Below are 12,852 nucleotides of genomic sequence, written 5' to 3' on the forward strand. Positions count from 1 at the left end.
CCGTGGCCGCGCTTGCTCCTATATGACCAGGGACATGAGATTTGAATTGTGCCATGACGATTCAAGGTTCTAAAGTCTGTTGTGCTCCTACGAACATGTAAAGAGTGCTATGACTTAGGAGAGTCTTGCAACATCTAAAATTAAAGTAAAATATATATATGAGATGTACCTTGAACATTAGAGTTTTCTTCACTAGAATAATCAACGGGTGGGTCTGAATATGTGAATCGTACTGATTTCGAGCACTTTTGAGTTGTGTTTGGTTCAACTTTTCTAAGAGATTTTAGACTTTCAAAGTCTCTTAGGAAAAAATTAAGGTGTTTGCAAAAAAAAATTTGGGCCACTACGAGGAAATCCTAGCATTAATAAGGCAATCTACCTTGGGCTTTTAGCATTTTCAAAAGGCAGATCCTAAGATAAATAATTTTTTTTTTCTTTCCAAATTACCTCCACTAATAATCTCATATTTAGATTTTGCCCTAGCAACTGTTCATCTTCTCTGCAGATCTGGAGTTTGCGAAGGTGGAGGATCTGGACGGAGGTCAGCGAGGGGTCGGCTGGGGTCACGCAAGACCAGCGTTGTGTTGCTTGAAGACGCGCGGCCTTGGCTACCTGTCACTTGGCTTGCACGGCGTCGGAGTTCAGACTTTCCACTTGGCTCGCGTGACGCCTGAGTCTAGATCTAGCTCGCTTGAGGTCATGCGACCTTGGTGTCACCTCACCCGGGGTAGCGCAACCTCAATGGCCCTCGCCTAGTGACATGCCGACCACCTAAGGATAGGATTTGCTGAGCTCAACCGCCAAAATTTTAAATCTGGGAAGTTTGAAGTCTCGCGAGCTCGGCGACGGACCTAGCCTAAGTTTCACTAAGCTCTGTGGCAACGGTTGGGCTTTGCAGATCTACTTGCATGAGCTATGTTGTGATGGTCGGGCCTCACTGAGCTTTATTTGCCTCACCTGAGCTCTACTACGACGAGGGTCGTCGGTCGGCGCTCGCCTAGCAAACGGTCACCGTTAATGCTCGCTTGTGGTCACGGCCGAAGCAAGGGAAGTATCCTTGCCCTCTTTGTCTCTGGTTGCTCGGTTGCCTTCTCTCTTTTTTCTTTTTCTTTTTTACTTCAAAGTTGCTTTACACAAAATATTCATCAACCAAACGCAATTTGCTTTTAACAAACACACCTTCGTCCAAGGACACTAGGGAAAATGGCTTTCCATCCCCCAAACTTGAACCAAACACAGCATCTGTCTATAAGGTGTAAAAAAGTTTACAATTCATAAGAATTAATTTATAAATGCGAAAATCCTTTTAATGGGGTCGAAGAAACAAACTAGCTATAAATGTTCATGGAACTTAAGTAGATTTAACCCCCAGTTTATTTCATTATTTGTATTCATTTACGTTTTTTTCCTAACAATGAGGAGCTTGACGTTCTTCAGTTCACCTTATCCGAGCACGGTTTGTGCTTGCACCTGGGTTGCTCCAATTGACTACGTAAATACATATGCTGACAGCTCAAACTCATGTCCTGACATCAACAAGAAAGAAAAAACATGTTCATGACTCGAACAGGTACGATGTAGTTCGTCCGTCGATACCGAATTTGCTTAGTATCGGAAAAGAATGTCACCGTGATAGGCAAGACAACGCCATTAGTCATGCATCTTGCTGGCTTCGCAGCATGAGGCATGCTATCACTAACACCATTGCAAATCCAATAAAAAGGAAAAATAAAATAAAACATTATTGAGAATACAACATCATTGACCATGCTTTGTGTGATGTCCTTTCAATCATATAATGATACATCTGTTGTTTACATATACTTACACATTTAACATGAAAAAGCTTGCCGATCACTTTTCCACCAAATGCTTTTATAAAGGAGGAAACTATTTTGTGTCTAAATTTTCAAAAAATTGACTACCGGCTTTCATACCATGTTGGAAAGTCAAACAAAAAAACTTAAACTATTAAGTTGAGGAAGATAGCATTCATATAAAGAATATCAAGCAATGTCGGACAATATTTCAACGATGTTCGTCTCCACTTCCCTCGTTATCAACCAAAAAGTCAGATCGTTGTCTTCTAATATAATGCATTACTTAGACCTTGCGGGAGGAAGTAAAAGAGCACGCAAGAATTCCAGCTTTGGACGAAGTGATGCTTGATGCTTTTTTAATAAGCAAGAAACGCACGTCACTCCACGTGAAGAATCAATGAAGGATCCTCGGATGTATAGTTATGGAACGTGCAATCAATTGGGAAAATTATCCAAAAAATTCTAAATCTATTGCACTTTTGCCGATTGAGTCCTAAACTTTTACACTTTTGGTCAATTGAGCTCATCCGGTCAATTTTGGCCGGAAATCGCTGACGTGGACGCTGGCCGGCCACGTGGCGCTGACGCCGATATTTTTAAATAATATTTTAATAATTTTCTTAATTTTTTATGGTTTTTTTCTTCTTCTTTTTTTCCTTTTCTCTATTTTTTTGGGGTTTCGGAGTTGGCCGGCGAGGGTGGGCTAGCCCTCGCCTGTGGCCAGCGAGGGTCGGCTGGTCACTCTCGCTGGCCAACTCCAAAACCCCAAAAAAAAAAAAAGACAGATAATAGGAAAAAAAATCATAAAAAATTCAGAAAATTATTAAAATATTATTTAAAAAATATCCACGTCAGCGCCACATGGCCGACCGACATTTACGTCAGCGATTTCCAGCTAAAATTGATTGGATAGACTCAATTGGTAAGAAGTGTAAAGGTTTAGGACTCAATTGGTAAATTCGAATGGTTTATGACTCAATTGACAAAAGTGTAATAATTTTAGGACTTTTTTGATAATTTTCTCGCGGTCAATCCTACAGTAGTTAATTAAAAAACGATGTATAAAGTAATACCTGCTATCTATCAAATCATGATCTGACACCTAATTATATTACAGAAAGAATGGAGAGACCCTTATCTTTGAAAATCTTTTGCTTGATGCAAAGTCCAATCGCTTATCTTCAAACCCAATAAGAAAATCGTCAGATGGTTGATTATAAGCTGAGGCGATATGCGACACGCATGCTCGTGCGAGGTTTGCCGCGAAACGAACCACTGGAAATTCCTGCACGTGCGCCCATGGTAAAGGAAAGACATGGCCCGTCCTCTCCGTCGCCGCACGTGAAGTTGAGCGGAGATCCTTCGGAGAATCGTGTTTGGAAAGGTTACGTTCCGGTGTTGGTCGGGAAGGACGTGGCGGCGATGCAGAGATTGCACCTGCCGACCAAGCTGGTGGGTCATCCTTTCGTCGCAGCTCTGCTCGAGCTCTCGGCAAACGAGTTCGGCTGCGAGCAGCAAGGTTTGCTGAGAATCCCTTACGACCCCGACTGTTTCAAGCAGATGATGAAGAGGATATCGAAGAAGAAGTGAGAGCCCAGGTTATCTCATCCTGTACTTAACAAAGACATGTATCGGCGATTTAGTTTAGTGTCCTACTGAGAGAAGGAAAACCCTAGCAATAAGGAGAAGCTAGTTCTTCCTAAATCTTGATCAAAATGGCTTACATTCTCCCCATGGTGTTCACTTCTAGAAAAGCTTGTGACTTAGTAGTATGTGCAAGTTTTTGGGATGCAGGAGTATGAGGTAGTATCAACAAGTCCCAGAGTCAACGCGTTCTGTTCTATTTCTTTTTTTGTACGTTTATTAATACTTGGAAGAGGGAAGATAATGGAAATTGTCTGCATAAATTGTTCAAGCTTGCCAATTTAATCATAAACCTTTCAGTCGTGTCAATTCAATCCTAAACCCTTGAAGATTTTCCGATTTAGTCCTCAACCTTTTGACGATTTATCAATTTTGACCAAAAATTGCTGATATGGATATCGGCTAGCCGCCGGCCATACTACATGGCCATGCTGACATAGACAATTTGAACATTTTTTTTTAAATTTTTCTAAATTTTTCCTTTTCTAACCTATCACCTGTGGTCGGTACTCGGCCATGGTCAGCAACCGGCCAGCCGAGGGCTCGAACCTCACGACCTTGGGGAGGGCGACCCTCATGGCCTCTAGCAAGGGCAGCCCTTGCCAGCAGCCAGGAGGGTCGCGACGCCCTCGCCTAGCCAATCACCAGTCATAGTTGAGTAACAGCCATAGGCGAAAGGAAAAAAGTAAAAATAAAAAAAAAAGGAAAAATTCATAATTTTTTTAAAAGATACAAAAGCTATCCACGTCACCCCCAGCCATGCCATGTAGGCTGGCTCTACGTTCACGTCAGCAATTTTTTGTCAAAATTTCGGGGAGGGCAACACTCATGGCCTCTAGCAAGGGTAACCCTTGCCAGCGGCCAGGAGGACGGCGACGCCCTCGCCTAGCCAATCGCCAGTCATAGTTGAGTAATGGCCATAGGAGAAAGGAAAAGTAAAGAAAGGAAAAAATTAAAAATTAAAAAAAGGAAAAAAATTCATAATTTTTTAAAAAGATACAACAGCTATCCATGTCACCCCTAGTCACGCCACGTAGGCTAGCTCCGCGTTCACGTCAACAATTTCTGGTCAAAATTGGCTCGAAGAATTACATTGGCAAATCGTCAAAAAGTTTATTTCTAAATTCGCGCAATTGAAAGATTCAGGATTAAATTGACAAAGTGTCAAAAGCTTTAGAATTAAATTGGTACAATTGAAATGTTTATAAATCTCATTTCTTGTTGTCGATCGACGCCATTACTCGTGCATCTTATTGGCGCCATTACTCATGCATCTTATTGGCTTTGAAGCATGAAACATGGAAGACAATGATGCCCAATCTGAGTAACCCGACATCATCGCGAATCCTAAGGGAAAAAACAAAACCATTATTGGGAACACCCCATCACTGACCAAACTTTTTCAAATCTATATCTTAATCGTCTTTCTTCTTCACGTATCATCGACCCGATATAAATTCTTTATCGTGAAGAGAAACTTGGAGCATCCACACTTGTTCACATTAGACTAACTGATAAGCATTCCTTCGCCCACTTATTCTGCATGTGTTATATTTCAGCTAATGCGTTCAGTTCCTTTTCATATCCTCCTTGGAGCCGCTACGGTTGACGTGCTCATGTTTATATATGCAATGCATTATACAGACCTTGGAGAGGAAGTTAAAAGCACGCAAGGAATCCAGATTTGAAACGGAAGAGTTGAAACTAGACGAAGAGATGCTATTTTTAAGCTTTTTAATAAGCAAGCACGTCACTCGCCGCCGATGAAGGATGCTCAGATGTATTATTTTTGAACAGGAAGTCAGTCAATCCTCTAATTGTTAATTAAGCAACAATGTATGACTAATTCGTGTTATCTAATGACTCGTGACCTAATTATATTACAGAAAAGTGAACCAACCTTTATCTTTGAAAATGCTGTGCTTCATGCAAAGTCCAATTGCTTATATTCAAACCCCAATAAAATAAAATACAAACGTCAGATGGTTGATCATAAGCTGAGGCAATACCGGATATATATATGATCATGCTATCGCGAAGCAAGCCGCTGGAAATTCCCACACGCACCCATGGCACAGGAAAGACACGGTTCGTCGTCTCCGGTGCCGTATGTGAAGTTAAGCGGAGATCCTTCAGAGAATCGTGTTCGGAAAGGTTATGTTCCGGTGTTGGTCGGGAAGGACGCGGCGGCGATGGAGAGATTGCATGTACCGACCAAGCTGGTGGGTCATCCTTTCGTCGTGGCTCTGCTCGAGCTCTCGGCAAACGAGTTTGGCTATGAGCAGCAAGGTTTGCTGAGAATCCCTTACGACCCCGACTGTTTCAAGCAGATGATGAGGAGGATATCGAAGAAGAAGTGAGAGCCCAGGTTATCTCATTCTGTACTTTTGCTTTTTTTGGTCGAATCTCATTCTGTACTTAACAAAGACATACATCACCTATTTTGTTTAGTGTACTACTGAGAGAAGGAAAACCCTAGCAATAAGGAGAAGCTAGTTTTTCATAAATCTTGATCAAAATGGCTTACATTCTCCCCATGGTGTTCACTTCTAGAAAAGCTTTAAGAGTTGTTGAGTCACTGAGATCTTTTTACCTAGAAATTACTATACTGAGTTTTCTTTTTACCTGGAAAATCATTAGTGTTGTATAAAAAAATTTACATATCAGAGTGTAGTTTTCAGCGCATAAGCTCTTAATGAACTTCTCCCCCTTCACTAACTTGATTTACTTTGTTCCTAGTTTAAAGTATCTCGTTATATTAGTTACCATGCATTCATTAATATCTTTGTTTGCTATCGCTTCCTCATTTAACTTGGTAATATCGGAGTCGCCGAAGATTTACAAGGTGACACCACTCACCAGCTAAGCAATCCACCTCAGAGTTAATATAAAACTCTAATCCTAGATTTTAATCACGAAATTCATTAATCAAAATACTCTAACCCTCAAGGAAACCTTAAAGAAATTTTTTTAGACTCAGCTTAGAAGAACCCTCCAAGCATAAACATATTCCAATACACCTTATCTTTTCTTTTTCAAGATAAGACCAACAACCCTAGACAAAACATAAATTGAAATAATGACTCTCGGCTCAATATGACTCTTTGAACAAAATAGTATGCACAGGACCAACAAACTCATAGAAAGACTCAAAGACTCGTTCTAGGGTAAACTGAGAAGCACTCAGCAAATGGAGCATAACTTCCTCTAAAAACGCCAAAGAGCATGAAACTGGATGCATTAGCAACTAGACACATAGAGCTTCCAAACCATATATTTTCTTTTTCTGGGAAATCGTTTGCTTACTTTTTTGTGTTTGGATGATGGAAAACTAGTCGATTTACGGAAAATGTTTTCCATGGACTGAGAAAAATAAATTTATATTAGAAGAAAACGACTTTCCTTTCTAGCAAGAAGGAAATCACTTTTTTCTAAATCACTAAACAAATGAAAACTAATTATCTTCCTTAAAAATGGTTTCCATGAAAAAAATTTACCTTTACCATGAAGTTTACAGTTAAACAAACATACCCGAAGTAGGAAAGCAGTTAGGATGCAAAGGACTTTAAGTTAAAGGGGTTTCGCAAAATGCAAATAGCATTTGGGTAAACACTATTTACACAAACTTGTAAAGGACTTTAATATTTTCTTAAAAGAAACATGGAAGTATAGATTTGGCCAAGTGATGGCCTGTCACCAAGGTCACATGACCCCAGGCGAGGGCCATCGAGGCAACACCAAGGTCACACAACCTCGGGCTTCCCAAATTTGCCCCTTTGACGGTCAATGCGACCCAAAAAGAGGGCTTCCGAGGTCAATGCAACCCCAAGCGAGCCTCATCCACAGCAAGCCAAGACCTTGTTGGCCCTCAACCTCGACTTGGGCAGTCTCAACGTCAACGTCCTCGACCTCGACAACCGGTAGCCTCGACCTCAACTCCCTTAGCAACTAGTGAGAGGCATCTAAAGTGTGCGACGAAGAAGATTAGTGGTGTTCTTTATGAGGGTAAGACTGTAATATGAAAATATCAATGAGCACAAGATTGGAAAGAAAATCATTAGACTCCAAAACGGCAATCCAAAAGTGTTGCAAAGCCAAAGCAATGGAGGACCTGCCTTGAGCTTTGGGCTTTGCCAATGCTAGCTTTCTTTCAAAGTGATCCAATAAATTTTTATTGAACGCCCCAACTTTCATTCAAGAGACTTTAGAGGTCCAAAGTCCCCTTGAGGTAATTCTTAATCATTCTCTCTCGGTTGGAGAAGGCTAGTCCTCGAGTCTGGGTTTTCTTTTAGACCGAGAAAGAAAAAAGAAATATTTACGTTTTTGTAATCACGGATGATGTGAGAAAGATTTCATTGTTTAGTTTACATACTGATTTCCATAATTTGGAAGTAAAATAATACAAACTTAATGTTTTTGTTGGCAAAATCTGATGTACATTTAGACTATATTTTTTGGGAGGGAGATACTGAGATTTCCATGCGTGAAAAGAAAACATAAGAAATGGCACTGGGCGATGCACTGATGGGCCTCATGGTAGCTATAAGTTTGAAGAACATTGGCCAAAATATATCTTCAACTCGAAGATGACACAGGTGAGAGGATTACTGCCAAATTCCTACGAATCACGTATTATTTTCTTTAGTCCAAAGTGGGTGTCTCGTTGTGGAGAAACAAATTATAGTGCTTTTTGAAGCAGCATCTTGGATATGGTAATTCAATCAGGAGCAGAAGAGCTTAGCTACTTCAAAACATTACCTATCCCACGTGCTGTTCTGCACAGTCATGCTTGGCTTGATCGTTGACCAGCTTTGGAGTGGCCTGATCAAGAATTGGGGCTTGCATGCCGAAGACAATCTTAGTAAAGATAGAACGATCCATTAGCCAAACCAGAAGAGATTTACTGTTAAGAACATTGGATGACACTTTACATCGTCATTACTACAAGCTAAGCGCTATTCAGACAAACACTTAATTCATCATGCATGGTCCTAGCAGCAAACTATCTATTCCAAACATCTAAAACAGTTGAAGTTGAGTGCGCGAAGGCTCGACGATGCAGTTTAAACTGTTAAGAATTGCATGGAATAGTATTTTGAATCGTTAGGGTTCCTAATGGATAAAGAGTTGGATAACCACAGACCCCACGTCCAATCCGGACCACACAAGTTTGAGCTGTCTAGAAGATCAAAACGTCGACGCTTGTCGGTTCACATCCCATTTGACATGACGAAAAACCATTGCAGACAAGACAATTAAAGTTGAAAATCATTCTAGAGAACCGAAGCCACACGTATTTCTTGAAAAACCATAGCAAGAAAGGCAAGAAAGTCAGGTGAAAGAAAGAGGAAAAGGGAAGACACGCCAAAACTTGGCAATAATAAAAAACTAACCGAAGAAATGTTACCAGCGGTATGCGCAGGGTAAGATCTAGTGTCCTAATCAGATATCTATTAAAGGAGAAACATTATCAACTAAAATCTTAATGAGATCATAATGAATCTAATGATGAAGAAATTAGTTGAAAGCGTAATCTTGGTGTGATTTGGATCTTCATCAATGTGAATCCGACTCCTGCACACTGTTGAATGAGATGGCCCCAATACGCATGCACTTGAGCAGGGAACTTCCCCGTTACTTGAACCGTTGCCAACACAATAATTTTTACTCTGGCATGGCTCTAGACGTGTTGTACAATTTGAGATTATGCGGAACTTATCTATTGGTACAGTGGCCTGTATATCAAATTTAGAGTTATATTTGGCAGTTCGTTGTCCCCACTCCCCAAACTGGCTCTATACCACCGTAGGTAGTACCACCTAGGCTGGCAGTTAGTTAGTATTATATTGTCCGATTCGGTCATAGCTCACCCCTGTCCACATGGTCTTAGAATGCATCGTGCTACTTTGAGTCGTGCAAGACTTATTTACGAATTTAATAGTCCAAACATAGGTAGTATATAATCATGGACATAGCCAACTGCCAACATCTCCAAATATAACATACATGTTCACTCAAATCAATCACTACGTGATTCTTGCCATGCGATGATACACATGATGGACGGGAAAATCGTGAGTTAAAAACACCTAAAAAGTGCATAAGAGGTAGAGTGTAGGAGACTGGTATTAATGCGTTTTCAAAACACTTTCGGAAACACTTCAAGCTAATGGAAGATCCAGAGAGAGAAAATGCGCATGGTGATTGACCCTACATATGACACAACCGGACCAGATAGTCCCATTATACGAGCAGCACTACTCAAAAGGACATAGGTCTCATCAGTTCGAAATCGACTCAGAATGTATCATTAATCAGCAGAAGCACGAACCTGACAATTACTGATCTTGCACATGGTGCAAGCTCTTTCACTTCGAAGACATGGAAACAAGATCATCAAAAGAAACACAAACCAGACACAACACAAGCATGATTAACTTGAAATTACGTGGCTTTAATCCCCCTTTAACTTGTTTTTAGTTAGGAACACCAACAACTTCGACAGAATTAAAACTGTTGACATGTAGAATCACATATGATTTTTCATATATATTTTTTAATTCAGATAGTATTTCAAACTTTAACAGAAAAGCCAAAAAAAAAGTACCTTTTTGTTGTGTTTAATCTTAAACAAATAAGCTTATATCGTAGAAAACATATTTATGTTTGAATAAACATGAATTAACACAGAACTTACAATGCCAATATGCAGAGATGGCAGTGAGTCAAGTCTGATAGGATAGTCAACCTGTTATGAACCCTAACTAAGTGGGTTGCCGTCTATAGGTTTGGAATACCATTTGCAAAAAAACCCATTATTGCCAATTACATAGAAATATCTTCGCCATATTGAAAAACCTGAGATCAATTACCTACTTTCATATACTCAGAATATAGAAATTACTCGTACTGATTATATTCTTACACAGCATCCACAATTCTTTTTTTTTTTTGGTCACTTTTGTTGATAGTTTGGATATATGCAGTAATTTGAAAGTTGAGGCGCTTGTATAATCTCGATTTTCTTGATTGTGGATGTCGAATCAAGATAACATATTATTACATGTTTTCAGATTATTCTGTAATGAAAAATCATGAATAAATGAGAAGATAATAAACATTAGGGGCATCGAGAACCCATTGAGATCCGACGGCGACGGATATCCAAAAATATAGGTTGGACAGGTTTAAGATACCATCCACGAGGGTTAATTCCAAGAAAAAAGCACAAATTTTACGTCGATGGACAATTCTGGCCCAAACTTTTTTTGTTTCATAAAAAAGCACAAACTTTAGGTCGATGGACAATTCTGGCCCGAACTTTCTTTTGTCCCATAAAATAACACCAACTTTAGGTTGAGGGACAATTTTGGCCCGAACTTTTTTTTATCTCGTAAAAAAGCACTAACTTTCATTTAAATCCCAAATTTGGCTCCTCATTGACTTTCTGTTTGAAGTTACCCTTGTTTGAGAAAAAAAGTTTTGGTGGTGAGCCTGGCGAATCTCTTCCATGGCGTCTGTCGACGGGCGGTGGTCTACAGCTTCATATTACGACAAAACGACGAAGTTTGGCAAGAAAGATTCAATCTAGAGATATTTTTGACTTGCCGGTGAAGTGAAGGAGACAAATAGTTTCACCGTTATTTTTCAAGCTGTGGTTCAGAGAATAAGACAATGAATAATGCTTTAAATCCAGTCAGCAAGCCACGTGGATTTATTGCTAAAGTGGTATAATCAAGTTGGAAAATCAATGGTTTTAAGTCAATAAGGGCCAGATTTAGGATTTAAGTGAAAGTTGATACTCTTTTACGATACAAAAAAAAGTTCAGGCCATAATTGTCCCTCGTCCTAAAGTTGGTGCTTTTTTACGGGACAAAAAAAAGTTCGGGTCATAATTATCCTTCGACCTAAAGTTAATGTTTTTTTATGGAACAAAAAAAAGTTCGGATCAAAATTGTCCATCGACCTAAAGTTAATATTTTTTTTTGGAATTAACCCCTATCTATGAACTCCTCCGGGGCTCCAGACGGGCTTGAAAAATAATCAAAAGTTACTGGGATGGGTTTGGGACGAGATCAGCCATCCAAATCAGTCCCCCGCCGTTCCTGCCATCGAGATGACGTGACCTAACATAGAAACAGGCGTCCGGGTATCGATCAACTTGACTCGATCATATACAGGATTAACAGAGAGTGATTGATTTTTCCAGATTGCGAACTCAAGAGCAAATACACATGAATAGCAAGAAACATGTGCTCGAACATGGCACGTTCTCAACCGTTCGATAATGACCAAAGCATGAGGAGCACTGTTCCGTTCGAAACCCTCCTTTGTCTTACTGATAAAGAGGAGGAATACCCCTTCTTGAATACGATCGATTCACATGTATGGATGGCACGCAAATCCCTCAGGTCACATGTACCATTCCCTTTTGCAGATGAAGCAGCCTCCGTCCTTCACGTTCTGGTGAGCACCATCGTTGCCACCGCAGAGTGGAAACCAATAAAGAACGGCAGATAATGAATCACGCACGATGCCTCACCTAAAAGTGCCTAAAAGTTCCACAGAACTTTTTCCCTTTTTCCTCAATCTTGGTCAAGAGATGGGCACGCTCTATCAAGTGCGGGGTTCTGGAGGTGATGGCGAAATGCCAAGTTTTGGCCGACCTGTACTTGTCGCGTGGGACGATTTGAGAAAAGTTGGAAGTTGCTCAGCTTCTCTTTCTCTGTGGTGGTGAGGTTTCAGTGTTATCACTTCACGGTCCCCCATATGTGTATGCACCATATTCAGCAATATTAGGTACTTGTTACTGTCAAGTGGGGTTGTGATTGCGATGTGCATCAGGAGTTTCTTCTTCAATTTTGTGTGCGCTATTTTTGGTTTATTTTAAACTTGGTTTTGCTTTTTTGAGTTTGGCCGAATGATTTAGGGGCGAAACCGAGCCGAGCTAAGCGGTAGCTACACACGAGTAGCTCGGTCTTGGCTCGATGATTACTAGAGATCGTTTCGCTTACTTTCAAGTCTAGCTCGAGCTCGAGTCGTCCGAACATTTTTTTTTTTGCTAAATATAAATATACGGCTCACACGTTTTGACTTTTTTAATCCAAAACTCATGAAACTTTCAGAGAACTCAAATGTTGATATATAAATTAACATACAAATTTTTTTTTCATAATTTTTAAGTAATATTTTAAATTTTGGCAAGAGTTTTTGTTTTGATTGTAATCAAGTTGGGAGTAAGGCCTTGTTCGAGCATTTCGAGTTTTCTAATCGAGTCGAACTGGAGCAGAAAAAATTAAAACTCGATTAAGTTCGAGTTAAGTTTCAAGCATAGAATATACAGGTCGAGCTTTACTTGACCTCAGCGTGACTCGGGCTCGACCTCGGC

The sequence above is a fragment of the Syzygium oleosum genome, unplaced genomic scaffold (genome assembly GCF_021117445.2).
Source record: "Syzygium oleosum isolate NSW1041296 unplaced genomic scaffold, Sole_v2.1 Sole_v2.10, whole genome shotgun sequence".
Lineage (NCBI taxonomy): Eukaryota > Viridiplantae > Streptophyta > Magnoliopsida > Myrtales > Myrtaceae > Syzygium > Syzygium oleosum.